Source organism: Melanerpes formicivorus, unplaced genomic scaffold (assembly GCF_026170545.1).
Source record: "Melanerpes formicivorus ecotype bairdi unplaced genomic scaffold, bMelFor1.0.p_v2 SCAF_337, whole genome shotgun sequence".
Lineage (NCBI taxonomy): Eukaryota > Metazoa > Chordata > Aves > Piciformes > Picidae > Melanerpes > Melanerpes formicivorus.
In genome coordinates, this window is record NW_027142689.1 from 35001 (window position 1) to 45000 (window position 10000).

The window sequence follows — 10000 nt, forward strand, 5'->3', positions numbered from 1 at the left end:
GCGGGGAGAAGGCCCTCGTCTCTCTCCCCGCCTTGCCACGGGAGCACCGGGACGTGCTAGAGGAGACAGCGACCCGCGGAAGCGGGGCGCGCCCCCGGCACGCCAGGACCTTAGAGCCGGGGCGGCTCGCTCGGCAGCGGGCGGGGGTACGGGCCACAAAGCCGCCCTTCTCAGGCTAGAGGTTTCATTTAGGGAGGAACCCTCGGGGACCCCACCCGGGCAGGTGAGGCCTCACGCGCGGCGCCGCTTTTAGCCCCTTTTAACTTTCGCGACGCCGCCGCCTCGCTCTCGGCTCGGCCAACCCCCGCCACACGCAGCTGCTCGCGGCCGGCACCCGCGGGTACCCGGAACCGAGGACGACACCGGCGCCTCACGCGTTTTAGGACACCTGAAAACTCACGGGGCCACGCAGCAGTCACAAAGCCGGTTGCGGTCGACCGGTCCCCGAACCCTGCCCCAGCGCCGGGGGGGAGGTGGAAAGGGGAGGATGCGGCAAGGCACGCGCCGGGCCGCTAACGCCACGGCTCCCCCCCGCTCGAGCCGCTCGGGGCTGGGGGAACGAGGACGACACCTCACACGCGACGGGAAGCGAAGTGGAAAGGAAGACCGCCCTTGCCCTGCCGGCCGGGGGCCCTTTCCGACGCGACCCGAAAGGCCTCATCGATCAACAAGGACAGAAGGAAAGGAAGCCAGCGGAGGCCCCACGGCCTCGCTCTTCTGGGACAGACACAGCCACGCGCACCCGCCACCGCCCTCGGGAGCAGCCAGCAGGCACGGGGCTCGGCGTGCGGGCAACACGCCGGAGGAGCAAACGGGGCGCCCTCCAGAGATGGGGGGGGGGGGCAAGCTGCACCGGGCCGCACCGGCTCACAGGGCACCTCTGCCTCCCCGAAATGTGGGCTTGCATTTTCCCTCAAGCTGCACCGAGTTACATCTCCATCACGGGGCGCCCCTCTGGAGCCAGGAGGAAGCCGTGCTGGGGCACCGGCTTGCCCTCCTCCCCCCATGCCGGGCTCCATAGCATACGAGTGGCCAGTCACCGCCGCTGGCTTTTCCCTTAGATGCCGTGCCCCCGCGGGCTGCGGCTTTGGCCATGGGGGGGAACCCCCGTGAAGAGGGTCCAGTGCTGGGAACTCTCTCTGCCCCTTACCGGGCTCTCTCTCGCCGTACCTGGACGGGCTTGCTTTCCATTCTTGGTGGGACCGACGCCGGCACCACGTCTCCCCGGCTTTCTCTGCCCCCGTGCCCCACCGGGCAAACTTCGCTTCGGGGGTTCCACACTTTGGCAGTGGCCGGCGCCAGCCACTCGTCAACTTTTTTTCTTTTCCCCGCTTTCGTTGCCGAGCCCGGGCTGGGCTCCGGCTCACGGACGAGCGAAACCCATCCAACACCGCTGAGGGTGCGCCAGCGGCCGCTCCAAACCGCCGCGCCTTTGTTCGGCCCCGCGGGTCCCCTCTCTGACCCGGGCGAAAGCCACCGAGAAGCCAGACGGACCCCTGCCCAGCCGCCTGGCGGGTGGCTTGGAGCAGCCGCTCGGCAGCGCTGCCCTGGGAGTGCTCGGCGTCGCTTGTTCCCTCATATACGGAACTGGAGGGCCGTCAGCTCCGCGAGCGCACAACCAGCCGACCTCCGCCCAGCGGCAGGTCGCAGAAATCACGCCGGCTTGTACGATGACGTAGGCGGAGGCAGAGCGCAACAGCGACCCCTTGGCGACAAGCGCGATCTCCGCGGAGAGCACGTCTACTCGCCGAGGGAGAGCACGTCTACTCGCCCAGGGAGAGCACGTCTACTCGCCGAGGGAGAGCACGTCTACTCGCCGAGGGAGAGCACGTCTACTCGCCCAGGGAGAGCACGTCTACTCGCCCAGGGAGAGCACGTCTACTCGCCCAGGGAGAGCACGTCTACTCGCCCAGGGAGAGCACGTCTACTCGCCCAGGGAGAGCACGTCTACTCGCCGAGGGAGAGCACGTCTACTCGCCCAGGGAGAGCACGTCTACTCGCCCAGGGAGAGCACGTCTACTCGCCCAGGGAGAGCACGTCTACTCGCCCAGGGAGAGCACGTCTACTCGCCCAGGGAGAGCACGTCTACTCGCCCAGGGAGAGCACGTCTACTCGCCCAGGGAGAGCACGTCTACTCGCCGAGGGAGAGCACGTCTACTCGCCGAGGGAGAGCACGTCTACTCGCCGAGGGAGAGCACGTCTACTCGCCGAGGGAGAGCACGTCTACTCGCCGAGGGAGAGCACGTCTACCTCCCGCCTGAGGGAGAGCACGGGGGGGGGGGGACAAAGACAGGCGGCAGCAGCTTCGGTGAACGTCACCCGGGAGGCGACCGGGGCTGTCCCGGGGCAGTCCCGGGAAGCCGGCGTCCGACACAGGGAACCGTCAGCTGCCGGACCGGGGCGAATCCCCGCGGCCACGGCAGGGGTGGGGGCCCAAAGACTGGCGGCAGCCGCTTCGCTGAACGTCACCCGGCCGGCGACCGGGGCCGTCCCGGGGCCGTCCCGGGATGCCGGCATCCGGCACGGGGTCCTGGCCGCGGCCGGAGCGGCTCGAATCCCCGCGGTCCCGGCAGCAGCCGGAGCCGCTCGCCGTTCGGGCTCCCGGCACCCTACGGATCCGGCGACTCGTTCGCCGGCGGCGGGGGGAGGCAGTGAAGGAGGTGCGGGCAGAAGCGGCAGCGGAGGCGGAGGGGGGGGGGGGGGCTCGAAGACAGCCGGCAGCCGCTTCGGAGAACGTCACCCGGCCGGCGACCGCGGCCGTTCCGGGGCCGTCCCGGGAAGCCTGCGACAGGCACGGGGTCCCGGCCTCGGCCGGACCCGCACTGGGTGCCGCCGCCTCGGGCTCTCGGGACGGTATGGATCCGCCGACTCGTTCGCCGGCGGCGGGGGGAGGCAGTGGAGGGGGTGCGGGGAGAAGCGGCAGCGGAGGCGGAGGGGGGGGGGGGGCTCGAAGACAGCCGGCAGCCGCTTCGGTGAACGTCACCCAGGAGGCGATCGGGGCCGTCCCGGGGCCGTCCCGGGATGCCGGCTTCCGGCACGGGGTCCCGGCCGCGGCCGGAGCGGCTCGAATCCCCGCGGTCCCGGCAGCAGCCGGAGCCGCTCGCCGTTCGGGCTCCCGGCACCCTACGGATCCGGCGACTCGTTCGCCGGCGGCGGGGGGAGGCAGTGAAGGAGGTGCGGGCAGAAGCGGCAGCGGAGGCGGAGGGGGGGGGGGGGGCTCGAAGACAGCCGGCAGCCGCTTCGGAGAACGTCACCCGGCCGGCGACCGCGGCCGTTCCGGGGCCGTCCCGGGAAGCCTGCGACAGGCACGGGGTCCCGGCCTCGGCCGGACCCGCACTGGGTGCCGCCGCCTCGGGCTCTCGGGACGGTGTGGATCCGCCGACTCGTTCGCCGGCGGCGGGGGGAGGCAGTAGAGGGGGTGCGGGGAGAAGCGGCAGCGGAGGCGGAGGGGGGGGGGGGCTCGAAGACAGCCGGCAGCCGCTTCGGTGAACGTCACCCAGGAGGCGATCGGGGCCGTCCCGGGGCCGTCCCGGGATGCCGGCTTCCGCCACGGGGGTCCCGGCCGCGGCCGGACCGGCTCGAATCCCCGCGGTCCCGGCAGCAGCCGGAGCCGCTCGCCGTTCGGGCTCCCGGCACCCTACGGATCCGGCGACTCGTTCGCGGGAGGCGGGGGGAGGCAGTGAAGGAGGTGCGGGCAGAAGCGGCAGCGGAGGCGGAGGGGGGGGGGGGGGGCTCGGAGACAGCCGTCAACCGCTTCGGTGAACGTCACCCGGGAGGCGACCGGCGACCGGCCCGGGAAGCCATCGTCCGGCCCGGGATCCCGGCCGCGGCCGGACCGGCTCGAAGCCCCGCGGCCCCGGCACGGGGGAGGCCCAAAGACTGGCGGCAGCCGCTTCGCTGAACGTCACCCGGCCGGCGACCGGGGCCGTCCCGGGGCCGTCCCGGGATGCCGGCTTCCGGCACGGGGTCCCGGCCGCGGCCGGAGCGGCTCGAAGCCCCGCGGTCCCGGCAGCAGCCGGAGCCGCTCGCCGTTCGGGCTCCCGGCACCCTACGGATCCGCCGACTCGTTCGCCGGCGGCGGGGGGAGGCAGTGGAGGGGGTGCGGGCAGAAGCGGCAGCGGAGGCGGAGGGGGGGGGGGGGCTCGAAGACAGCCGGCAGCCGCTTCGGTGAACGTCACCCGGCCGGCGACCGGGGCCGTCCCGGGGCTGTCCGGGGATGCCGGCTTCCGGCACGGGGTCCCGGCCGCGGCCGGAGCGGCTCGAATCCCCGCGGTCCCGGCAGCAGCCGGAGCCGCTCGCCGTTCGGGCTCCCGGCACCCTACAGATCCGGCGACTCGTTCGCGGGCGGCGGGGGGAGGCAGTGGAGGGGGTGCGGGCAGAAGCGGCCGCGGAGGCGGAGGGGGGGGGGGGGCTCGAAGACAGCCGTCAGCCGCTTCGGTGAACGTCACCCGGGAGGCGACCGGGACCGGCCCGGGAAGCCATCGTCCGGCCCGGGATCCCGGCCGCGGCCGGACCGGCTCGAAGCCCCGCGGCCCCGGCACGGGGGAGGCCCAAAGACTGGCGGCAGCCGCTTCGCTGAACGTCACCCGGCCGGCGACCGGGGCCGTCCCGGGGCCGTCCCGGGATGCCGGCTTCCGGCACGGGGTCCCGGCCGCGGCCGGACCGGCTCGAATCCCCGCGGTCCCGGCAGCAGCCGGAGCCGCTCGCCGTTCGGGCTCCCGGCACCCTACGGATCCGCCGACTCGTTCGCCGGCGGCGGGGGGAGGCAGTGGAGGCGGTGCGGGCAGAAGCGGCAGCGGAGGCGGAGGGGGGGGGGGCTCGAAGACAGCCGGCAGCCGCTTCGCTGAACGTCACCCGGCCGGCGACCGGGGCCGTCCCGGGGCTGTCCGGGGATGCCGGCTTCCGGCACGGGGTCCCGGCCGCGGCCGGACCGTCTCGAATCCCCGCGGTCCCGGCAGCAGCCGGAGCCGCTCGCCGTTCGGGCTCCCGGCACCCTACAGATCCGGCGACTCGTTCGCGGGCGGCGGGGGGAGGCAGTGGAGGGGGTGCGGGCAGAAGCGGCCGCGGAGGCGGAGGGGGGGAGGGGCTCGAAGACAGCCGGCAGCCGCTTCGGTGAACGTCACCCGGGAGGCGACCGGGACCGGCCCGGGAAGCCATCGTCCGGCCCCGGATCCCGGCCGCGGCCGGACCGGCTCGAAGCCCCGCGGCCCCGGCACGGGGGAGGCCCAAAGACTGGCGGCAGCCGCTTCGCTGAACGTCACCCGGCCGGCGACCGGGGCCGTCCCGGGGCCGTCCCGGGATGCCGGCTTCCGGCACGGGGTCCCGGCCGCGGCCGGACCGGCTCGAATCCCCGCGGTCCCGGCAGCAGCCGGAGCCGCTCGCCGTTCGGGCTCCCGGCACCCTACGGATCCGGCGACTCGTTCGCCGGCGGCGGGGGGAGGCAGTGGAGGCGGTGCGGGGAGAAGCGGCAGCGGAGGCGGAGGGGGGGCGGGGGGGGACGATAGTGGCGGGGGGCGGGGGGTGCTCGAAGGCAGCCGGCAGCCGGTTCGGTGAACATTCGCCGGGGCGGGGGGGCGACCTGTCCGTGCCCGGGGCAGCCCCGGGAAGCCGGCAGCCAGCACGGGGTCCCGGCAGCACCTGTTCCCTGCCCTGGGACTTGCCGTGCCCGGCGGCCGGTTGCTGGGTGGGGGGAGCGATGAGAGGCGGGGCGCAGCGGCCGGGGCAGCGCCGGGCCGCAGCGGGGGGCTGGGCGGGTGGGGTAGGCGTCGAGCGGCAAGCCCTCGGCTGCAGCGAATGTTCGGCGGTGCGGGGCGGGGGGGGGACGGGACGACACGTTGGGGGGCGCCGAGTCCGAGCCACCCCCGGCCCCAGGGGCGGCCGGAGGGGGAGGCCGGTGCCTGGCCCTGGGAGCTGCTGGGCGCCGGATGGCCGAGGGTGCGTCAGAAGCCGCCCGAGCGGGTCGAGCAGGTCCTCCAGAAAGGCCTAGGGTGGCTTCGAGGGCCCCGGGAGCAGTCGAGGGAGGCCTCCAGGCAGGTCTGGAGTGGATGGGAGGCCTTCCAAAGCAGACAAGGGAGGCTGCCAGCGGGGCCTAGGCTGGCACTGCAGCCTGTAAATGGTTGGGGGGGGGGGGCCTCTGGTGCGGCCTGGAGTCTCTGGGTGGCGTCCAGAGAGGTGCAAAAGATCCTCTGGTGCGGCCTGTGGTGGCGGAGAAGCCTGCAGAGCGTGCGGGGGGAGGCTTCTGGTGCGGCCTGGGGTGGGTCGGAAGCCTGCAGAGCGTGCGGGAGAGGCTTCTGGTGCGGCCTGGGGTGGCTGAGAAGCCTGCAGAGCGTGCGGGAGAGGCTTCTGGTGCGGCCTGGGGTGGCTGAGAAGCCTGCAGAGCGTGCGGGAGAGGCTTCTGCTGCGGCCTGGGGTGGCTGAGAAGCCTGCAGAGCGTGCGGGGGGAGGCTTCTGTTGGGGCCTGGGGTGGGTCAGAAGCCTACAGAGCGTGCGGGGGAGGCTTCTGGTGCGGCCTGGGGTGGGTCGGAAGCCTGCAGAGCGTGCGGGAGAGGCTTCTGTTGGGGCCTGGGGTGGCTGAGAAGCCTGCAGAGCGTGCGGGGGAGGCTTCTGCTGCGGCCTGGGGGTGGCTGAGAAGCCTGCAGAGCGTGCGGGGGAGGCTTCTGCTGCGGCCTGGGGTGGCTGAGAAGCCTGCAGAGCGTGCGGGGGAGGCTTCTGGTGCGGCCTGGGGTGGCTGAGAAGCCTGCAGAGCGTGCGGGGGAGGCTTCTGGTGCGGCCTGGGGTGGGACGGAAGCCTGCAGAGCGTGCGGGAGAGGCTTCTGCTGCGGCCTGGGGTGGGTCGGAAGCCTGCAGAGCGTGCGGGAGAGGCTTCTGTTGGGGCCTGGGGTGGCTGAGAAGCCTGCAGAGCGTGCGGGAGAGGCTTCTGCTGCGGCCTGGGGTGGCTGAGAAGCCTGCAGAGCGTGCGGGAGAGGCTTCTGCTGCGGCCTGGGGTGGCTGAGAAGCCTGCAGAGCGTGCGGGAGAGGCTTCTGCTGCGGCCTGGGGTGGCTGAGAAGCCTGCAGAGCGTGCGGGAGAGGCTTCTGCTGCGGCCTGGGGTGGCTGAGAAGCCTGCAGAGCGTGCGGGAGAGGCTTCTGCTGCGGCCTGGGGTGGCTGAGAAGCCTGCAGAGCGTGCGGGAGAGGCTTCTGCTGCGGCCTGGGGTGGCTGAGAAGCCTGCAGGGCGTGCGGGGAGAGGCTTCTGCTGCGGCCTGGGGTGGGTGGGAAGCCTGCAGAGCGTGCGGGGGAGGCTTCTGGTGCGGCCTGGGGTGGCTGAGAAGCCTGCAGAGCGTGCGGGGGAGGCTTCTGCTGCGGCCTGGGGTGGCTGAGAAGCCTGAAGAGCGTGCGGGAGAGGCTTCTGGTGCGGCCTGGGGTGGCTGAGAAGCCTGCAGAGCGTGCGGGAGAGGCTTCTGGTGCGGCCTGGGGTGGCTGAGAAGCCTGCAGAGCGTGCGGGGGAGGCTTCTGGTGCGGCCTGGGGTGGCTGAGAAGCCTGCAGAGCGTGCGGGGGAGGCTTCTGCTGCGGCCTGGGGTGGCTGAGAAGCCTGCAGAGCGTGCGGGGGAGGCTTCTGGTGCGGCCTGGGGTGGCTGAGAAGCCTGCAGAGCGTGCGGGGGAGGCTTCTGGTGCGGCCTGGGGTGGCTGAGAAGCCTGCAGAGCGTGCGGGAGAGGCTTCTGGTGCGGCCTGGGGTGGCTGAGAAGCCTGCAGAGCGTGCGGGGGAGGCTTCTGCTGCGGCCTGGGGTGGCTGAGAAGCCTGCAGAGCGTGCGGGAGAGGCTTCTGCTGCGGCCTGGGGTGGGTCGGAAGCCTGCAGAGCTTGCGGGGGAGGCTTCTGGTGCGGCCTGGGGTGGGTCGGAAGCCTGCAGAGCATGCGGGGGAGGCTTCTGCTGCGGCCTGGGGTCTCTGGGTGGCCTCTAGAGAGGTGCAAAAGACCCTCTGGGTTGGGCTGGGGTGGCTCTTGGACCCCTGCCACACAGTGGAGAGAGGCCTCCGGCCCGCCACCTGTGTCCCTGTGTGCCTGAGTGCCTGTGTCCCTGTGTCCCTGTGTCCCTGTGTCCCTGAGTGCCTGAGTGCCTGTGTCCCTGTGTCCCTGTGTCCCTGAGTGCCTGAGTGCCTGAGTGCCTGTGTCCCTGTGTCCTTGTGTCCCTGTGTCCCTGTGTCCCTGTGTGCCCGAGTGCCTGTGTCCCTGTGTCCCTGTCTGTGTACCTGTGTGCGAGAGTGTCCGGCACGCCACCCAGCGGCGGCGGGCAAGCAGGTAGGCGGGTGGGCGGGCCGGCGAGGGCCAGTGTGAGTTTGGGGGGTGGGAGGGGAGGCGGCAGCTGGAAGCGTCAGAGGAGGGGGCGTGGCTCCGGCTGGCCCCGGGAGCAGGTTCCCGGGACCGGGACCGGCTGGACCCGGCGGGTGGTTGATCCCGGGGGCGGGGGGCAGAGGCGGCGGGAAGCGGCAGCTGCGTGTGCGGCGGGGGGGGTGGAGGGCGAACCGCGGCGGGAAGCGGATGCTTCAGAGCAGGTTACGGGGGCGGGGGACGGACGACACCACCTGTCCCCGCCCCGGGACGGGCTGGACCCGGCGCCCTGGACCCGGCGCCGTGTACCCGCCGCCGCCCCCGCCGCCGCCCCCCTCCGCCACCCCGGGACCCCGACGTTTTTTGGCGCCCGCGCCTTTTTTTGCTCCCCGCCTGCCCGCGCTGCCCCGGGCCCTCCCCCGGGGCGGGGCGGGAGGGAGGGACGGACGGACGGGTAGCCGGGGATCTCCGAGCGCGCGCCACCAGACCGAGGCGGGGTCCCGGCGGGCGGCGGCGGCGGCGGCGGCGGGCGGCGGCAGCAGCAAGCGACGGCGGGGGGGGGGCAGGCTAGGGAGAGAGGGGGAGCGGCATGCGGTAGGGCTGGGGGGTTTGTTTCGGGGGGGAGGGGTGGGGGGGGGGTGGCAGCGGTCAGCGAGAGCGGGGAGAGGGGGAGCGGCATGCGGTAGGGCTGGGGTGTTTTTGGGGTGGGGGCGTTGGGGGGGATTAGCGGGCGGGCGGGCAGCCCAGCCAAGCGGCAAGCCGGGGGGGCGGGCGAGGGCGGCTTTAGGGCCGGAGGAGCGGAGCGCAACCTCCCCCGTGCAGGCTCCAGCGTGGAGAGCAGCAAGTTTTTGGGGACGGGGGACGACGGACGGGAGGGGCAGCGGCGAGAGGCTAGCTGCGGCAAGGGGCACCGGCACGGCCGCCCTAACAGCGCCGCCTCGGTCGCAGGGGTTAGAGAGCAGGCCGGGCAGCCCGGGAGGGAAGCGGCAGCCCGCGTCGCGATCCCCCCTCCAGGGGACAATGTGGGAAGGGGAAGCCGCGGCGGCTTTGGCGGGGGGTGCCCAGCTGCTAGCGGCTTCGGGGGGGCAGTTAGCGGCGGCGGGGGGGGGGGAGATGGGTCGCGCGGCAGCGGCAAGAGATAACGGCGGGCGGGGGGGGCTCCGTGCAAAGCGGTAACGGGAGCCGGGGGGTGTGGGGAGCTGGGGGTGGCAGCAGCGGCAAGAGGCAACGTCGGGAGGGGGGGCTCCGCGCAAACCGGTAACGGGGGCCGGGGGTGTGGGGGGGGGGCGGTGGTGGCCGCGGCAAGAGGCAACGGCAGGCGGGGGGGGCTCCGCGCAAACCGGCAGCGGGGGGGGGGGCGGGGGGTAGCGGCAAGAGGCAACGGCGGGAAGGGGGGGCTCCGCGCAAACCGCTAACGGGAGCCGGGGGGTGTGGGGAGCTGGGGGTGGCAGCAGCGGCAAGAGGCACGTCGGGAGGGGGGGCTCCGCGCAAACCGGTAACGGGGGCCGGGGGGTGGTGGGGGGGGCGGTGGTGGCCGCGGCGAGAGGCAACGGCAGGGCGGGGGGGCTCCGCGCAAACCGGCAGCGGGGGGGGGGCGGGGGTAACGGCAAGAAGGCAACGGCGGGAAGGGGGGGCTCCGCGCAAACCGCAGCGGGGGGGGGCGGGGGTAGCGGCAAGAGGCAACGGCGGGAAGG